At 40.6% G+C, this 21,443-nt stretch overlaps 1 long non-coding RNA gene and 1 pseudogene across 2 annotated transcripts in view; one reads left to right on the top strand and one right to left on the bottom strand.

Annotated features, from left to right (window-relative positions):
* The window catches only part of LOC110187613 (uncharacterized), a 157,340-nt gene that overhangs the window by 35,638 nt on the left and 100,259 nt on the right, over positions 1 to 21,443 (top strand). The window lies entirely within an intron of this gene.
* On the bottom strand, positions 7,492 to 7,707 carry LOC110182814 (dynein light chain 1, cytoplasmic pseudogene; annotated as a pseudogene).

The raw sequence follows: 21,443 nt of genomic DNA, 5'->3' as shown, positions 1-21,443 counted from the left end.
GGCGGAAAGCGTGCCTCCTCCAGAGTTATCTGGTTTTGAAAGCAATTCAGGGGCTTATCCGTAGTTTCAATTGTGTGGATGAGCGACAGGTCACTGTGAATTGTGGCTGCGCTAGAAAAAGCTTCTTCATCTCCCAGAACGTTAAGTTGCTGTCTTGAGAGGGCATCCGCAGCGAGGTTTTCTTTGCCGGGCTTGTAAAACATTTTGGCACCGGACTCGTCGATGGGGGCTTTTCATCGTTTGATTTTCGCATTCGGATTGGATTCCGATACTGCGAATGTCAACGGTTGGTGGTCAGTATAGATATTTTTATCTTTTACTGCATATAAGTAATGGCGTAATTTGGCCAGTGCCCAAACTATGGCTAACAGCTCACGCTCGTTAGTAGCGTAGTTAACCTCTCGGTCCTTTAGGGTCCTAGATATCATGGTAATGGGTCGTCCCTCTTGGGATAGTACCGCGCCAATGCCAAATGCCGAGGCATCCGTCGTAAGATCGAATGTCTTCTTGTAGTCGGGATAGCTGAGGATGACATCCTCTGAAGCCAGAATCTAACGCGATATTTTTGGATCTGTGCCTACGACACTTCCATGCTCCCCTTTAAGAAATTCAGATATAGGCCTAGCTATTGATGCAAAATCTTTTATGAAGCATCGGTAATAACTGGCCAGGCCAGGGAACGATCTCACCTCGAATACATTTTTGGGTTCGGGGAATTCCTGTATGGCCTTGGTTTTTTCTGGGTCAGTTGTGGCACCTTTATTAGTGACAATAAAGCCCAAGAAACTAACGCTCTTTTTAAAGAAACGCGATTTTTGTTCTGACACCCTCATGTTGGCGTCGTGCAGGCTCTTAAGAACCCAATCTACATGCCCCACATGCCGTATGTGGGCGTTTTCGTCTTCTGAAAAAACGATGACATCATCAACATAGACATAGCTAAATTTGCCAATCTGCTCTCGCAGTATGTCGTCGATGGTTCTTTGGAAGATGCTGGCAGCATTCTTCAAATCAATCGGAAGCCAGCGAAACTCGTATTTTCCTCCGTTAACGGCAAAGGAAGTCTTTTCGCGGTCACGCTCTGCCAGAGTGATCTGGTGGTAGCCTGACTTCAGATCGAGTGTCGTGAAGTATTTGGCTTTACCTAAACTCCCTAGTATCATAGAGATATTTGGCATGGGATAGCGATCGGGTATCGTCCTCTCGTTAAATTTGCGATAGTCCAACACGAGTCGCATTTTGCGGTTGCCCGCTTCGTCAGTGCCCTTTTTGTCTACTACCCATATTGGGTTATTGTAGGGGAACTTTGACTTTTGAATTATGCCATTTTTTAGCAGCTCTTGGATTTCGCTGTTGACAAGATCTGCAGCCCCCATTGGGTATGGGTAAAGCTTGGCATAAATGGGCTCCTCGATAACCGTCATGATGGTAGCTACCACCGACGTGTTGTAAGGGAGGGCCTCGTTGGGGTTTGCAAAGGCTTTCTTTCGTTCGCCAAGCATTTTGATAAAGGCCTCTCTAACTAGAGGCGGCGCGTCCAAGCAATCAATGTTGGTAAAACTGACGTCGGGGCACGAAGTTAGAATTCCAACTTTTCTACTTCGGAGCCCCGTTTGAGGTGGCCGGAAGCTAGACAAAGCGATGCCCCTGCCTGTTTTAACAGGTCAAGGCCATCGAATGTATCGGAACGCCTTTCAATCCCTCGTATGGACGGATGAAATTTTTTACCGCGCCCGTATCTATTAAAAGTCTCATATCTACCCCCGCTACTCTTCGTCTGATGACGGGTAGCAGGGATTTTCCCCTAAAAAATTATTTGCGTCCGAATCGTATTCATGGACAGCATCGTCACTGATTTCTTGTGCCGCGCTTGAAGCTGCGGCGGTGTAATCTTCCGTTTCGTTTGGGCCCTGAGTAATGTGGTTGACCCTCTGCCTTTTGTGTGGGCCGGATCGATCGGATGCGGGTTTTTGCCCGCACTCACTTGGGAGTGCCCTTGATAGGACGTTTGTTGGCGATCTTGCGCCTTTGGAACTTGCTTCCTGTCCCTATCCTCCAGGCTCTTTGCGAGCCACTTCCTGAGCCAATGCCAACGCAGTTGGCATGTCCTTCGGCTTAGCCGAGAAAAGAACATCGGAGAGGCTGCGCTTGGGGCCCGAAATAAAAATGCGGAGCGCATCATCCCGGAATTTTTCGCACAAAATTCTTGCCGCCGATGCTTTGTACTACATGGTTGCCTTATTAGTAAGCAAGGTGAATTTTTTTTCAACCTCGTCTAAGTATTGCAGGAGCGTGAGGCTTCCCTGTCTGAGGGTACCCATCTCCTGCTCGATGACGTGAATCTGTCGCTTGTCACTATATGTAAAATCGAGGCGGTCTATAATCGCATCAAAATTCAATATTGTGCCGAACAAGGATAGCACTGCATCTGCAGGGCCCCTAATCTTACTCCTAATTATGACTACCGCCTGATAATGGCGTCAGCTATTAACATAATTCCTAAAAATGTAATATGCGGCTACTGCCGCTTGCCGCCAAGAGACGTATGTTTCTTGTGCCTCCGTAAGTTCAGGCAGGCATTTAACGGCATCTAAAGGCTCGTTGCATTGAACATTGCCTTTGATGTCAATGGGCTCATAAACCTTGATTTTTGGAGCCCCTGCTTGTGTGGGTGCGACTTGCACCGCGGCCTGAATTATAGTTTTAAGCTGCTCCGGGTCCATAATTCCTACTGTGGGGTTAGTACGCGGGGACCATTCACTATCAGACTCTGAGTCACTAGCGTATGGTTTGTTTTCTCTGTACTGCTGGAATGGCGAGCTCATATGTGGCCAAGCTAAATCGCACTGGTAAAGAAATGCTTGTTAAGCTATTCTGCCCATGAAGACAGTTGGCATGGCAAAGGGTGTGCGGGGACGGAGCCGCCGCTTTAGCAACAAAGTATCTGAGCTCGTCGAATCGAGCCGGTGCCCTGTCAAGCAGCGATAGGGTCAGGGGTATGCGGGGACTGAGCCTGCGCTATGGGAAACAAAGAAATGAAGAACAACAATTTGCCACACAAATGCATATGCAGCAGTATCGGGTTCCCAGCAGTGGAGTGGGGGCAATAAAAAAATTTACTGCGAGGCAAATACTAAGAATTAAGGGTCTAAGCAAAAAGACACAACGAATGATATAAATGAATTCACATTTTATGAATATTCAAACGGCAGAATTAAACGCCGATACTTAGTGAAAAATAATTTTATATAAATTCACGACTAATTTGTTCGTCAGCGGCGGCCTAGCGCTCAGGCCGAGATATCTAATATTCTGTAATGTACACACTCCTTGAGCGTTGTCCACCTCAATACCTCTGTCTACGCTTTGACCGGCAGGCTCAGGGAAAATGGGCGTGGTTTTTGTATTAGGATGTACAAGAGTATACAGAACTAAATTATGTAGACAGAGATGACATAAAGCGGCAAATGGGATAACACATTGGTTAAGGAAGCAGACAGAAAAACATACCTATTGAAGATGAGGTCCAGATGTTATTGGCCTCAGTCTTTACCCACCCTACCTGTGAAGTCCCATCGGGCTTCACCCAAATACAACAGTTGCTTCACATTTCTCAGGTCCCCCCAAAAAATCATTTTAATCCATTTCTTTCTCTATATAATCTGCGATAATATGATTCATTTTTCTAAATCTAACCTTAAACTAGAGAAAGAATTGAATTTTGAAAGACTGCTTATTCTCTAATTTTGTTTTGTTTTTTTAAACTTTCGATACGAAAAACTAATTACTTAAGAAGGCAAAGATTGGGGAGTTTAAACTACATTTGTTTGCCTTTTACAACGTTAAATCAAATTTTTCATGGATTAAGCAATATTTTCACTTATAATATCTTTAAAACGAATAGTATTCTTTTTAGTAATGGACTTTGTGGCCTATCTGGTAAAGATATATATTCCCGTAGTTGTTTTTGACGGCTATGCCGTACTTACGCAGTAGCCTTCGATGTCAGCCGGCCTGATGACGATGAGGTGTTGCTGTAGATAAATTTATTTTCAGAAAATGTTGTATATATATTATTTAAGATTCGCCGCCCAAAATAAGCTAAATTAGGAACGTATATAATTATAAGTAAAGTTGCTTAAGATATGAGAATTAAATCTATTCCATTGATACTAAACGGTTGGTTTCTCCATGATCCATGGAGATCACGCCCAATAAGTGAGTGCGACACAGAAGGCGGGATCAGACGATGCTAAAGAGATGACACGTTTTCTTTCAGTAAGAGTGGCTCCTCGATCGCAGCAATAAACGCAGAAGGGGACACCAATTCACAACATTCGCAACAAAAAACAACAAAACAAAGAACGTCGGGCTTCCTGATACACGCGGTGTATGCCTTGGTTGTGATCGAACTATTGCTATTCTGTTCTAGCAGCACCGACCCATGAGGCAGGGTTGGCGGCCAAAATTAATGTCCAGCCTTGGCTGTGCACCCAATAGGAAATGCACTCTTCAACTTTCCGGCGAGCAGCATGCATTTTTTGGAAATACGCTTTGTTACACATTTTATTACACTTCCGATTGATCGCGCTTGAAAGCTTACCAGCAGTAGGGAATATATAAAAAGATAAAGCGTTTGGTAGTAGTTACTGCAAATAGTTCGGGGTCTATCTTTACGATGCCAGCGGATTTAAAATTTAGTTGTGCCAAAAGTTGACTGCACTCGATCGCCTCCAGACAAGAAATAGACCGGAAACTCTCAGAGTGACCATAGTTTTCCTAAACTCATTTCGCCGAATCGGTATATATCGCGAAGAGGCCAGAAATAAGCGAGAATTTAATGTGAATGGATTTTCGTTAAACTGGTTCGATATCAAATGAATCGAGGGTGCTCGCATTTAGAACTGCCAACTCGGGCCTGACTCCCACAACTCGTACTTATTTTTGGCAATAAAATAAAATGCAAACAATACACAGACAGCATAAAAAAATATTATTATCGCACATATAATTCACCATTAAATTGTCAATCAAATAATGAGTTAATCAATCTTTATTTAATATAAAGTTAACACAAAAATATTAAAGTGGAGCTGCAGTAATTATTCTGGCAGCGATTTATTTCATTTAGTTCGAAGCTTCTCTAATGCAGATATAGGGAAGCATATAGTTGGAGGTGCTCACTTACATGTTTCCCCTATTCGTTACAGTGGGTACTTTTCAATGTTGGGCTTAATTAAATGTTGTTCGACGGACAAGATGATGACTTGCCGTCGCCAATTTTTACTCCGCCACGGATTGTTCCTTGAAGCTGGAGATATAAGGTTGGGGCAACAGGCCCTTTGATTTCCTCTGGCCGGCTGGCCGTAGAATATCCAGTTAAGTAGATTAGGTTGGAGGGATAACTGTCCCTCTTTATCTGCTGGCCTAGAGGCTCAGTCAGATTTACAATAAATGCTTTACGACGGATCGTCGGAGTTTCTTGTATGAGCGATGGCTCTTTATTTGTCAAATATAAAATCAGAACTGAACTTAAGAACTAACAAAAGTGAGACTGCAATGGGCGGTGCTTGCCGGCTATGCACGAGCTTCCGGCCAGACGCTGGGTCAGCAATTTGGCCGGAGCGAGCTTTCTTATATACTTATGTATATAGGCTATGCCCTCTTAAGTGGGAGCGCGAGGGATATGCACATGTAGTCTGTTCGTGTTACAATTATGCCGACGCTAGCACTTTCTTTGTGCGGGCTAAGCCATAGCGATCGGTTCATATTTCCGCCATTTAGGGTTTATGACTGGGACTTTGAATTATGTAAACACTGCAACAATGTGTTACAGTGCGTACCCTTTAAGTACTCTCGGTACAGTGGGTATTCAATATGAATGCATACTGCACCATGCTGAATTGCATATTTACGATATGGAAATCATGTGGAATTATGTACTTAGAAGTTTGAATTTCAATAGAAGTTAAACCTTTTGATTTGGTTATCTCCTGACTTATACCCTGTATGTTTATAATGTGCTTATCTTGAACACTTTGAAAATTATCGGAATTTTCCTTAATTATGGATATTTCCGCGCCTGTATCCAGTTGAAAAACTAATTATTTTCCTGTAGCTACGTTTACGAATGTGACAAATGTATTCTGACTGAGATTTAAAGTGTGAACTTTAATGTTATAAATGTTATTTACTGTAGAGTATCCACCGCCACGGTTGTTTCTGTAATAATTATTATTTTGGATTTTATTATTTCTATTATAACCATTTTGATTATGTCCGTTATTTTGATAATATCTGGTATTGATATAATTACCACGATTATTACTTCTACCGCGACAATTGTTGTTATAATTTTTACCGCGATAGTTATATACTCGTTGTGTATACAATATGAAATTGGCGTTGCCTGTCATTTCAGTACTATATTTTATGTACTTAGTGACGGCTTCATTCATATTTGTGAAATTGCCTGTTTCCAGTATTGTTTTAAGGCGGCCATGCTCACAATTTTTAACCATTGTGGTGGCCATTGTGATGGTTTCCTTTGTGCTGAATTTGTCAGCATGTTCGGCCGATAGGCCTTCATCAGTAGGAGCTTACGTAGGTTGTCAATTTCCGTCGTGAATTTTTCTGCACCTTTTTGGCTTGTTTTTGCCATTTTGGCTTTAACTACGTCGGATGTTTCTCCGACTATAGTATCTTGGAGTATTAATGGATTCTATTGTGGTTTCATTTTGGACTCTGTATAGTGTTTATCCAACTATTTTGGATTTTATAACTTATACAGCCAAATTTTCGAAAGTTCCTTTCGTAAGGTTAACCAACTTCAAAGCTGTTACAAATCTCTGAAGGTGAATCCTTTGCCCGTCGAATTCCGGGATGGCATTCGATATCTCCTTAATATATGCCCTTTGGGCAATGGTTTCGTCAGCCATTGTGGTAGGTTTTAGCTCTACAATGCTGTCGTAGGTATCAGAGTCTGTTAAGTCCTGATCTGACAATTCAGATTGAATTAGGTTTGCGGGAATAGTGAGGTTATTGATGTCTTTTTCCTCCATTTCCTCATCATTTATCTCAGCCTGTTCAAGTGCAGGTGGATCTGATAATTCTGACTCGTTACCTGTCTCGATTGTCAGAGGGGTGTTTAGTATAGTTGGCACTGAAATGGCCAAATTATACCTATGTTTTACGAATATTAAGTTCTCTCGCAATTTGTTCAAGAACTTAGATACTCGAGACCAATGGGCTTTGTCTAGCCGGTCCCTCTGGTCAAGTATTAGTATACGCGCAGTGTTAAAGCGGTCTACTAATATTTCAGCATGTTTGTTCACAGTATTTTGCTGTGCTTGCCGAGTTCTTGATAATGACTTATAGGATTTGTCAAAATCAATTTTTATATTATTTAATTCCTTATATAATTCGTCCCATTCCATTATTTAATGGAATTATTTTGTGAACGAAGCTCGAATCATAACTAACTTTCTATTTCTAACCTCTCTTAAACAATAGAATGGCTAACTAGTCCAAACAGAAATAGATAAAATGGTTTGGTTCATGAGATACATAAGATCCATTTTTAATGTATTCGGCAATCTCATGTTCGATGCTGTACTCGTTAAGAGCCTGTGTTGCGCAATCAATGGAAATTTTCTGCATCTCCTCGCTCATGTCGGTACTCCTAATGTCAGCTTCACTGTTAGACATTGGGCCGATTTTTTTTAAATTTATTTATTATTTTAAATTATTCTTATTTTATCTCAAGGAATAGGTAATTTTTGTTTTTGTATTTTTTTTTTTGTTTTAGTTCTTAATACATTTCTGTATAGATATACATATTTGTAATTAGGATAATATTTTTAAAACATATTTTTGTATTTATTGTTAGCGCTTTTATATTTTATCCAGGTCGGTAGCCTGGCTTTTATTTATAGCCTTCTTTGATATGCACCTATTGTTTAACATATAGGCTGTATACAAAATAAATGCGCACATAATAAAAACAATAATTGACAATAAAATGTTTATTAACTCCTTATTTATAGTTTTGGACTCGATTTTATTGATAACATTGGCTGTGGAGTCCACTTCTTTAACATCTACTAAACCCATTTTGGGTGTTCTTATTCGAATTTCTGTAGTATTTCTTAAGATAAGAGTGTGATTTAATTTATAATTTATTTGCCATTTATTTTGGCTCATGAAATTAAAAATAAAATTTAACAGTGGAAAAACCTGTCTAGTTTTTGTATGCTTTTCAGGCCACACACTAATTGGGCAACTTTAATATCGCTCAATTTTACAATTTATAATTTAATATAAAAATATATATAATATAAAAAAATATGCATCGCAGTGCAATCAAAAAAATTATGCAACGCAGTGCAATTTTTAATAGCTATCCTGTCGGTGTTCCTTCCAGTGTCCTTTGCGTCAGCTGGTCGTCGCCGGTCTTGGCTTTGCTGACGCTCCCTCGTTGGCATAAGGGGGCGGCCTGCCCCTCACACTTTTAATTCAGCTGCTGATGTCATGGGCCTATGGGCTCAGGCGGTACCGGTGCCGGTCATCGCACAGGTTTTTTTATGATGGGGCACCGGTGCTGGCTGCACAGGTGTAGCCACAATGCGGAGTAAAGAGGGGTCCCTCGCAGTCGATCGGGCACTTCTTCTTTAATTTTGGGATCTTTATTTCTTCCGGTGGAGACAGTTCTAATTTCGCTTTGGCGATATTCTCAATTTCAGAGTAGGCTGATGTGTGTGTGACTGTGATTTTCCTTTCACTCAAAATATTTTTTATATGGTCAAGTTCGGCATGTAATTTTACCGAATAGTTCCAATTTAGTTTACTTCCGCTATTTAGTAAGCTTCAGTAATTCAGCCCTTCTGGCTTTTAATTTCTTCACCACACCACTGCGTCTCGCACACATCCCACTCTACTCACTGTCATGAAGTTTATATTCTTCGCCATATTCCAATTAATATGTATATTCTGTCATTTAGTTCTTGCACTTTTTGCACTTTCTTTTCACGCCATGTAGTTTTAGTTCTGTTCCACCGATGTCACGCATTTCTTATAACTTCTTTTTATTTTTAATCCATCGCTATCACACATTTCTTGTAACTTCTTTTTTTGTTAATCCATCGCTGTCACACATTTCTTGTAACTTCCGTTTTTTATTATTTTTTTTTTTTTAATTTTAAGCGGCGCTTATATATTCTTAAATACATAAATACATAGCTATGCTCGGTAAGGCTGAGCGTGGAGGTATATGCACATACATACTTGAGGTCCGCTCGTGTTGCATTTTTGCTGACACTAGCACAGCCTGTGTGCGGGCCAATGTTCGAAGATAGTTTCATATTTCGGCCACTTAGGTTTATGACCGGGACTTTAAATTATGTAAACACTGCAACAAAGTGTGTACAGTGTGTACCCGTAAAGTACTCTTGGTACAGTGGGTATTCAATATATAAGTTAAAGATTATTGGTTATTTTTTTATTAAAAAAAATAATCTTTATTGTTTTGAGTTGGATTAAGAGCTGAATTTGCTTAAGCTTAACAATCGTTTATATAGGCTGCTTGTTGCTCCATCGCTGTCACCGTCTCTTCCGCCGTCATTGCTTCCGCTGACGTTCTGTGTTCTCATAGCTGGTTATGACGATTTGTAAGTATTGGCCGCTTCTAATTACCATTGGTCAATGCATTGAGTTCCCCATTGGCAGATGCCCTAGATATGGTAAGCCACGTGCGCTGAGCTTGCATCTTTTGGGTAGCGATCGTGGGACCACTAATCCAGAATTTTCCTGAGTTGGTAGTAAATTGAACTTCTGGTTTCTTCACCCGGTTGCGCCATATGTACTGAGCTTGCATCTTCTTTGTCAACGATTTTAGAAACTAGGTTGTTAACATTCCCCCTTTTTAAAAGAGTACCGGTCCGGGCTGTGTAGGCTTCTCTTGCATTTTTTCCGTCCGTTTACGTTTTCGTAGGAGTTCTGTGGCCGTGCCTATTATTACTATCAGGAGGATGATGATAGATCCATAGCTAACAGAAGCTGATATTGTCGCTTTGCTTCTTAGTTTCTCAATCACTTTTGCGTTGTTGATGTTCAACTCTTTGATCATTCGAAGTGAGAGGACTTCCTCAAGTTTGGTTTTTTCTCCCATAAGTTGGAAAACTGGAGGTTCTGGTTCGGCTATGTTGATTTCTCCTACCTTGTATGTTACTTCGTCAACAGTAACCATTGAGTAACAGTATTGTATGATGAAAGAGTCATGTAATTTTAGTTGCTTCCCATCTAGCAAGACTGGCCCATTGAAATCGTTCAGCAGTATGGTGCCTGCCAGTATCTTCTCAAAGTCGGGTATATGCTTATTGTTAATTATCTTACATTCTGGTTCGCTTAGATTTAGTAGTACACTTACGCAAATATCCTTACTTAAATCTAATAAATTTTCTATGTTACAAATGGTCTTATTATTTTCGGATTCCCATGGTTCTGTTATTGCAAATGGTTGTTTCTTACATTCTAACAAATGTTAGTGTTTTATTCATTTATAATTTGGGCTTTTTTTATTGCTTTAATTTTAAGTGTTCTGCAGTTGTCTGCTTTTATGGTTGGTAGGCTAATAGTGTAAAGGAGGTCGTTACCATTTGTGGCTAATTTGACCTTAGAAAACTCTAATAATTCTTCTACGTTCAAAAATAAGTTATTTTCTTTTCTGAAGATATCTTCTATTATTGTGGTTTCTGTGGTTGTAAATACACATGAATTTACTGTGTTTGATTTTGCCCATGTAATTGCGTGTATTATATTAGTTATTTCTTCTGGTATTAATTGTAATTTTATTTTTTGGGAAAAAAGCAATAGCTTTTAGATTTTTAATTTCTTCTGAGCTCTGAGCCTAATTGTTTTATGGCTAATTGCTAAGAAGGTTCCGTAATATTTAGGTGAAACCTTCATTGAAACCTTCACTGGAAACCTTCATTGGGAAAAAAGCAATAGCTTTTAGATTTTTAATTTCTTCTGAGCTCTGAGCCTAATTGTTTTATTGCTAATTGCTAAGAAGGTTCCGTAATATTTAGGTGAAACCTTCATTGAAGCTTAATAGCCTGGTGACACCTTTTTTCCATGATGAATATTCAGTTTTGTTTCCTGAATAATCTCTAAGCGATCGGACAATATCTGGTAATTTATCTAACTCACTTAAATTGTGTGCAAATTCTTTCTTAATTTCCTGATCTTCATATTTAGAGAAGTCCTTATTCGAATTTAATATTTCCTTTACCAAGTTACCGAGGTTTTTCCTCTAGAACTATTTTTATGTTTTCCTCAATCTCACTCTTTGTCATAATTCGTGCGTTTAGTCGTGTGCTTGAAGAAGGTCCTGTAAGGTTTGAGAGTCTGTCAACTAAGTCTTGTTCGGTCATTTTGATATATGGACAATTGATAAAGGATTTTGATTTTGTTTTCACTCACAATCAAAAGTTGGATCTTAAATAGTTAGTAAATAGTTCGAATTTTGTTTTCTTATTTTTGTTGAGAGTTCTTAATTGCTAATTGTGTTAATTTCTTTTCGGTTTTATTATTTTTTCGAAGTGTACTTAAAACTGTTCTTACAATAATAACATTCCTCGGCGTGCTCTCGTGACGATAGACTTGGCAGATTCCTTTTTGTCCCACTCTGCAGCGATTCCTCTCGAGTGTGGGTCTACTGGGGGGCCTCCTCTATACCTTTTCTCACGTTCCCTCCGAACGGGTACTAAAGGGATCACGGCGATAATTTCTGGCCTTTCCTCCAGGTACAAGTCCTCCTCCGGTTCGCGTTGTTTGGATTTCACTCATCACGTATTAGGCGGAGTTATTATACCGAACGTCGGGATTTTTTTTACCGATCGACGCGAGACGCGGAACTTGACACCTTTCGAGGATTTAAACCAGGTCCCTGTTCGGGCGCCAGTTAAAGATTATTGGTTATTTTTTTATTAAAAAAAATAATCTTTATTGTTTTGAGTTGGATCAAGAACTGAATTTGGTTAAGCTTAACAATCGTTTATATAGGCTGCTTGTTGCTCCATCGCTGTCACCGTCTCTTCCGCCGTCATTGCTTCCGCTGACGTTCTTTGTTCTCATTAGCCGGTTATGACAATTTGTAACTATTGGCCGCTTCCAATTACTATTGGTCAATGCATTGATTTCCACATTGGCAGATGCCCCAGATATGGTAAGCCACGTGCGCTGAGCTTGCACCTTTTGGGTAGCGGAACGCTAATCCGGAAGTTTCCTGAGTTGGTAGTAAATTGAACTTCTGGTTTCTTCACCCGGTTGCGCCATATGTACTGAGCTTGCATCTTCTTTGTCAACGATTGTTGTTGTCAACTAGGTTGTTAACTTATATGCATACTACAGGAGATATAATTTAAGTTATCTTCAGCAGCACTAATATAATTTTGCCAACCATGGCTTTTTCTATTGCTGTGCGGCATAGAGCAACCGCAACATAATTTTATTTGCCTGGAAGATACTTAATTTTGTAATCGAATTCATTCAATTTGATTTTCCACCTATGCAATTTAATGTTGGGTTCTTTTATGTTGTTAAGCCACACCAGAAGTTTATGATCGCTTAATATGTCAAACGGCCTTCCAAATAGATATGACCTAAAATATTACGTTGCCCAAACTATAGCTAACAGTTCTTTCGATAGTCGCATAATTTATTTCATGTTCATTTATCTTTCTGCTTGCATAACATACGGGCTTATGATTTTGTGACAAAACAGCACCGATTGCTATATTACTAGCGTCCGTGGTTAGGGAAAAGGGTTTTGAGAAATCAGGATAGATTAAAATCAGATCCGAAGTTATTGGTACCTTTAATTTTTAAAATGACTCTATGTAATCTCTGCATTTATCAATCAATTACCGCTCCTTCTTTCAACTTTAGGGTCATTGGTTTAACTACCTTAGTAAGGAATAAATTTGCGATAGAACCCACATAATCCCAAAAATGATTTTATTTTTGTTTGGGTTAGATCGAATTCCATTAGTAGTGACAATGTGTCCTATGAATTCTGTTTCTTTCCTCATGAACTCAAATTTATCCAATTGCAATTTCAAATTAGCGTCCCTTAATTTTCCAATGACTCTCTTTAATGATAAAATGTGTTCCTCCAATAAAGTGGAGTAAATTAGAATATCATCCAAGTATACTAAACAATCCTTGTAGATTAAATCTTCTCTGAAAAGTTGCCGGTACATTTTTAAGGCCAAGGGGCATGCGGGTATATTCTTAGTGCCCATGTTTGGTTGAAAACGCTGTCTTTGCAATAGATTTTTTCTCAATCTGAAATTGCTGGGAACCTTTAGCTAGATCAATAGTAGTGAAATACTGGCATCTTCCCAATTTGTCAAGTATTTCATTCATTCTAGGAATCGGAAACTTATCGTTTATTGTTATTTCATTGAGATTCCTATAGTCAACTACTGGTCTGAATTTTGATTTACCTTAGGCGTCTGCCTTCTTTGGGACTACCCCAATAGGTGACCAATAGAAGGACTTTGATTTTCGGATAATGCCCCGCTCTATCATTACCTTAATTTGTTTGTTTACCTTCTGTACAACGCTCTGGTGGTATTTGCATGGTTTGGCGATAAACCGGGTCTTCATGATGAGTTTGGATAACATGCTTAATAGTACTAATGAATGTCAAATTCTCACCTTCTGTGTACTGAATGGGTCTATTTTTGTATAGAACCTTCTTTCAACATTTAATTTCCTTAACATTGAGATGTTCGAGTTAAAACTCGTTACATTCGCGTAATTCGTTATTGATCGCGAAGTTAATTGTTTCATCAGCAATGGATGTGGGATCGGATTGCATTGCATCTTCGTTCTCTGCCTCTTTACTGATTTTTGGAGTAAGGCACTTCAAGAGTGCGGTCTTCTCCATTTTTTGTCTTGTTTTGATGTTAACCTTTTTTGCTTTTGGTCTGAGACACTTTGCTAGTGAGGTCTCATCCTTTTTTTTGGGTCAAGGCATCTTGTTGATGCGGTCTCGACGTTTTCCTCCTTATACCTGAATTTATATGTTTTTGAACATAAGGTTACAGTCTCCTTCTCATAGTCAATCTTTTCTTATCTTCTAAATACTGACGACCTAACAGGAAACCATAATTTTGAGAGAATTTATGCACATAGAATTTTCGTTCAAAAGCACATATTACATTGGGCTTAATCAATATGCTTTTGATTAATTTTATTGGGCCCTTAATTGTATATACCGTGAGATTTTTTTAGATTCCTTTAAATTTGCAAAATTTTCTCTAATGATATTGATGGACGAACCTGTGTCAATCATACATTTGTAAAGATTGTTCTGATACGTGATTTTTACATATGGACTGGCTCTTCCTCTTCTCCCGTGTCCGAGGTTTTCGAGGCAGTTTGATGAAAATTTAAATCTACTTCTATTTTGTTCTGTCCACTGCTACTTTCTCTTTGTCTTTTTACAGGACCATTATTACCTGGGTTATGCGAAGTAGAGGGTTGATAATTCAAGGGGTTATTCTGCCTAGCTTGATTTAAACCATTCCTAAAATTGTGAAATACTTGCGGGTCAACAATAGGAGGGTTGATTAGATTACGATTCTGGTTATTTCTATTCGCATTATTGGCTTGATTGTTCTTCTGATTAGGATGACGAATAGTAAGCACTTGTATTATGTCTATTGTTGTAATACCTTTGATTGTTGCTTTGAGTTTTATTTTCCTTGTTCTTGATTATGATCGTGAATTTTTTGTAAATCAACGTCTTCAGGATTTGCATCATAAAGACTGAGTTCCATGGTGGCTTGTTTTAATTTTGGGATAGTGTCGATATCTTTGCGAGAGTTATAAAAAATATTCTGGTTGATTTCCCGACAAATGATAAGTCTTCGTCGTGGTTAGTTTCGGATCCAAATTAGAATGAATTCTTTATTTAAATGCTTCTTTGTTCAAACCTAATGTTTTCAATAATCTGCTGACCTAGCGGGATGGATTGAAACCGGACCGGATGCATATGTAGGGCTCGGCTTTGCAGTGGCCCCGATGTTTCGTTTGGTTGGCAACTTAGTTGCCAATAAATGCTTGGCCACTAGTTTCTTGCTAACCGCACTGGCTTAGGTGGGGGAGCTTAATGTGCAGAGGCGGTAACTCGAGCCAACGACATGTACATTCTATCTGGTAGTTTCTTATTAATTGTAAATTTGATAGTCCATTTTAACATTTCAGAATAGTTACTCCTAATTACAGGGCTACTTTCTAATTCTAATTTATCAAAGATATTACGATGCTGCGCTTCCAGCATCTGGATGAACTTACTGATGCTTCCGGGGTATGGTGTCCCTTCTAGTTGTTTCACTAGCGTCACGTATGGTCTGTGGTCCTTAAATCAGGTGGATAATGCTTCTCAAATCTCAATCCAGGTGGTTGCTCCTGCCTGAGTCGCAGCTTCTATTGCAGTGTCTACTATCACTCGCTTGATAGCGCCGTAAATGATGTGAGCTTGACGGGCATCTTGTGTGGGGTAGAGGGTCAATAACTGATCGACTTGGTTGATGAACACAGAAAGCTTTCCAGGTGTGCCATCGTAGTATTGTACCTCTTAGATTTGGTTTAACAGCTGATTCAAATGAAGCTCGGTGAGTTGTGCCACTGCTGCCATTTTTACTCTTGTTACATTTTAGTTCTATTAAAAAAGTCACAAAATTAAAAGTTCGAATTTGAATTTTGTTTCCGATCGCATGGGATTTTCGTTTAGAATACTACTTGCACGTAGATTCTTTAGCGGATCAAACTTTTTGAATCACTGTTTTAATTCGCTGGTCTAGATAGCTAGTTGTGCAGCGTATTCTTAAATTTGACCAGTACCGTACTAAAAGGATTCTTTTGATCCTACTGGCTGCGTCAATTAAATACTTGGTTATTCGTAAGTTATAAAAAAACATTTTAATTTTATTTTAAACCGAATTATTACAAGATATTTTTTATTGAAGAACACTGACCGATTAATTTCGTGTCTCAAACTAAACTTATCTTATTGAAATAGGGGGGTTGACGTTCAAGCCTCGGTCTCGAGCTTTTGTGGATCTTGGTTAATTTTGAAGATTCTGAGAGAGAGCTTAATTTTGGAGCGTGGTGATTTGATTCTTTTATTTCTCTTGGATTCGAGTGCATTCGCTCTTGGATACAAGTGCTCTTTTGAAATTTGATAAGGCTCCTTATTAATCAAGTATAAAATCAAAACTGAACTTAAAAGCGGACAAAAGTGAAACTCATAGCGGACACTGCAATGGGCGGTGCTTGCCGGCTATGCACGAGCTTCCGGCCATACTCTGGGTCAGCAATTTGGCCGGAGCGGGCTTTCGGACGATCGGTCATTGCCATCGCCCGGTTAACTTAGTTAATTTATATGTATGTAAATTATTTAATTGGAGAGCCAGCTGGCTGTACTTCCGTGGCAGGTGTGGAGACGGCTGGCTGTGTGTCCGTGGCGGGGGGTCGACTGACGGTAGTTGCAGCGAATGGCCCTATCCGCAGTGGATATCAAAATGTGGCCGGTTGGCCGTGGCTTCAACTTGTAGAAATACGTTGATTAGGTTGAGAGGGTAACTGCCCTCAATTTTCCGCTGGCCTTGAGACTCAGACTGGGTATCAAATAAATATGTACATCTTTAACGGCGGTTGCCGGAGTTTCATTTATCGAGCTTTGGCTCTTTATTCATTGGGAACATAAAGTGAACTAAATCTAAGTTGACAAAAAGTAAAACGTATGGCCGGATGTTCGTGGCATCTTCGCTGACAATGCACAAAATCGCTAAAGTCATACGATCGCTTGCCACCAATGGCACAGAGGCACGGCCAATAGCGGTACACTTTGCTGGCTCAGCTCCCAGACACCATAAGGGTGGTATAACATTAGGGTGGTCATACGTGGGTAATATATAAAATATATAATATATACAAAATGGAATAATAAAATATAAATATATAAAAATGGGATGCTAAAATATAAAATTGCCCTGCCTAGCTTATTCTGGGAGCTTGTTGTTAACTACTGTGATAAAAGTGAAGCCCGCAAACTCCATTATTAAATCGAAGAGCCGTTGTATGTTTCTTGTGTTTTTATGTTCTTTATTTAATTCAATTTGATTTCCAGTTTTAAGCCGGAGCAACCTTTGTTGTCGCTCCGAACTCACATTTTTCTCTGATCTCATTAATATGAATTTACAGTTAAAGGAGTCAAAGTCTCGTAGCTCGTGGCTTATATATTCTTACATACATAGCTATGCTCGCTTAGGCTGAGCGCGGAGGTATATGCACATACATACATGTGGTCCGCTCGTGTTGCATTTATGCTGACACTTGCACTATTTGTGTGCGGGCCAATGTATAAGCGGGCAGTTCATATTTCGTCCACAAAGTGTTACAGTGTGTTCCTGTTAAGTACTCTTGGTACAGTGGGTATTCAATATATGTACATACTACACCATCGTTGGCACAAGGGGCGGACTGCCACTCGCACTTCTTGATATTTGGTCCAGGCTAGTGTTACTTCTTTTCCGTAGGGTCACCGGTGCTGGCTGCGCATGTGTACTCACAATGCGGTGAGCCTAATGGTCCCTCGCAGTCGTTAGGGCATGTCCTCCTCAGGGCTGGTATCTTTTTTGCTGCTGGTGGTTGTGACGTTGGGCTAGATTTGCTTATGTTTTTAATTGCAGGGTAGGCTTTTGGTTCTTTCTTTCTGCTAGCCAGACTTTTACGTGCTCGAGCTCTGCGAGTAACTTTACAGATGTGCTCCACGGTAACGTGTCGTTGCTGTTTAGCAGTTTTAACAGTTGAGCCCTTCGGGCTCTTAGACGTGTTACTACACCGCCTCTTTTGCCACACATACCCTACTGCGTTAAGCTTATCCAATGTTGGTGCTCCGCCTTATTTATTATGTATGTATAAATTAGATAATTTTACTGTAGAGGTTCCCTCGCTGCTGTCTTCGTGTAGAAGTCCGGTTAGTTATTTCCCTCTAAGTATTTAAGTTCACAGTGGAGATTCCCTTGCCGCTGTGTCGGTACAGAAGTCCAGTTAGTGATTTCTCTCCAATGGTGAATTACGAAGATTAGGATGGAAGGGTGACTGCCCTTCTTAACCTGCTGGCCTAGAGACTCAGTCAGTATAGAAATAATAAGATGGTTAACGGCGGTTGCCGGAGTTATATTGAATGAGCTTGTGCTCTTTATTCGATGAATATCAAAATTGAACTGAACTTAAAGCTAACATAAAAAGGGACTCATAGCGGCCACTCCAATGGGTAGTGCTTGCCGGCTATGCACGGGCTTCCGGCCAGACGCTGTGTCAGCAATTTGGCCGGAGCGAGCTTTCGGACGGTCATTGCCGTCGCCCGGTGAACTTAGTTAACTACTCCCCCCTCAGGATTAAGGCCGCCCTCGGCCGACCCTATTCGGGCGATCATATCTGCTATCTGGACCGTAGTTCTTCTGGCCTGGATGACTCGCCGATAGGTGAAGCCGACGCAGATCAACGCGCAGCATATTGCTCCTGCCACCAGTACTATCTGATGTGAATGATAGTCGTTGATATTCTCCCCGACTCTCTTGATGTGTTCCAGGTTACGTTCACTCAAGCGGTGAAGGTATGGAAGACTGAGGATGTTGTGCTCCATAGTAATATTCAGGGAGGGCGTGCTGGCTACTACTGGGACCCTTTTCTGGGCCCTGTCATTGTTGACGTATCGGGTTTCATTAACCATGGCACTCTCAGTAAAGGTAATGAGATGCGTGCCTCGTAAATGAATGTAAGTGCCATTATCCACACTCACACGTGCCGGACGATCGTTTACAATTATGATGCCTTCATCTACGTGAGTAATTGGATGTAGATCGCTGTGCTGGATGTCACAGTGCGCTATGCCTCTAGCGTGGAGCTCTTGCGCGCACGACCTTCTTAACGCCAGCTTGCAAAATGTGGCTCCAGATGTTGTGGAGCAATTGTTGACCGTGTGAATTACTCCATTGCAATCAGCTATTATTTTGTCCTCCAGCCTGAGCATAGTGTCATGATGGGACACGGGAAAAACAGTGATTTTAATACACGACGATTTGATTATTGGAAATTTGATGACAAAATACAAGAGGTTAGCGGACTGTAATATTTTAACGGAAGCAACGGACAATAAGTCTTTGATGGGGGTATCTGTGGGCTCTTCTATCCATATATCTTCTAGGTCTGCATGATCTAGTATACTAGGGCTCACAATGTTGGCCTTAGCTAGAGCTATCGCTAGTAATAAGTTTTGCAGCTCCATACTAATCATTCTATTTCGGGATAATAACATCTCATAAAGATGCCCCGTGTCAACTTGGGTTCCCTTGGCCGACCTCAGAAGTTGGTTGACGGTGGTAGTAATATTATTAATTTGGTCTTGTACTTTACTATTGATGTTTATCTGCCTATTGTTTGCATTTATTAACTGAAATTCATTAAGTTTAATTTTCTCGAAATCCTTTGCATCTGGCGTTCCCGCCACTACCTTTAACGCCGCTCCTAGGAAATCCAAACTCCTAGCTACTCTGTGGTGGATGCTCAACGAGTCGAGCAGGTCACGCAGATGAGCGACATCGACACTCAAAAGTTTCTGCATGTGTGACTGGGGAAACAAAAACTTATACCAAGTGAATAGGGGTGAGAAAATATGGAAAAAACTTATGCCAAGTGGCTAGGGATGAAAAAATGTGGAAAAGAAAACTTACGTCAAGTGGCTAGGTGTAAACATTAGAAAAAATGAATTATTATCTAATGTTGTCCTTGTGGACCACCCTCCCCTTAATGAGGACCGTGGTCCCCAGGTCCGCTTCGACAGCTTTTTCCTCACACAATGGTGTGAGTTTATTGCCAAGCCTTTGGTTTGACTTAACCAAGACTTTCTCGCCGACTTCGAACGTTCTGCATTGTCGGGAGGCATTTTCCCTGGCCCTGAGCGTGTTTTGTGCCCTAACGATCTTATTCTGGACGTCCGTCTGTGGGTCGTCTGGGTGCTTTTGCACGATGTCGACTGGACGTTTGTCAACGACAGAGTGAATTGATTTATTATATTTGGCGGTTGCCAAAATAATTTCCACAGTATCGGTCCCCTTGTCGATTTTTAGGCAACGAGCAAGCTCCAAGAGGGTGCTGTGAAAGCGCTCTACTTGCCCGTTTGAGACGCTATGAAGTGGTGGGGCATTTGCAATGCTAACACTAAAATGGTTGTCAAGCATGGCTGAGATAGTGTGCGAGTTTAACGAAGGTTCATTATCGCAATAGACTACTCGAGCCCTAGGGAAAAAGTTCATTATTTGGAGTATGGCCGGTTTAAGATCCTCGATTGTCCTAGAGTGGACATGTTGCACAACTTCAAACTTCGAAAACTTGTCGATGCAAGTGAGGAAGTATTTCTTGTCTGTGGAAAAGATGTCGATATGTAGCAGTTCTCCCACATGAGAGGGGATCAGAGTCTCGCCTAGCTCATGCTTCTTTGGGTGCCTATCGTACTTGGCTTTCGCACATGTTTTGCAGTTTGCTACAATTTCTGTGGCTAGCTTGGCCATCTTTGGAAAGTAGTACTCGGAGAGTATCTGCTTAACATTTTCTTGGGCCGATATGTGAGCCCTGTTGTGCTCGACGGTGAGGATTTTCCGTCTCTCAGGAACTGCAAAAATATCCGTTACACGGTTTTTGCAATGCCAAAATTTGGTGGCTGGAAACTGCCGAACCAATTCGTCCTGTATCATTGCCAGCGTGTGCAAGTCACAATGAATGGCGTTTACGCCCTAAGAACGATTATGCCTGCAAGCTCATCAAGTAATGACTCTTTGCAGGGGAAGTTAATCACATGCCGCCTCTTTCTTCCAAAGAGGACGAAGCTGCGTTTTAACGAAAAGCGTGCCTCCTCCAGAGTTATCTGGTTCAGGAAGCAATTCAAAGGCTTGTATAGGTATAGGTTAGTGACAGCTTACTGTGAATTGTGGCCACGCTAGAAAAAGCGTCTTCCTCTTCCAGAACGTTAAGTTGCTGTCTTGAGAGGGCATCCGCAACGAGGTTATCTTTGCCGGGCTTGTAAAACATTTTAGCGCCGGATTCGTCGATGCGGGCTTTCCACCTCTTGATTTTCGCATTCGGATTGGATTCCGACACTGCGAAGGTGAACGGTTGGTGGTCAGTAAAGATATTTATATCTTTGACTGCATATAAATAGTGGCGTAATTTGGCCAGTGCCCAAACTTTAGCTAACAGCTCCCTTTCATTGGTAGCGTAGTTAACTTCCCTGTCCTTTAAGGTTCTAGAGATCATTGTTATGGGTCTCCCTTCTTGGGATAGGACTGCGCCAATGCCAAATGCCGAGGCAT

The sequence above is a fragment of the Drosophila serrata genome, unplaced genomic scaffold (genome assembly GCF_035046125.1).
Source record: "Drosophila serrata isolate PLE 108 unplaced genomic scaffold, ASM3504612v1 contig_293, whole genome shotgun sequence".
Taxonomy (NCBI): Eukaryota; Metazoa; Arthropoda; class Insecta; order Diptera; family Drosophilidae; genus Drosophila; species Drosophila serrata.
The sequence above is the reverse complement of the archived record's forward strand: the minus strand, read 5'-3'. Positions and strand labels throughout refer to the sequence as shown.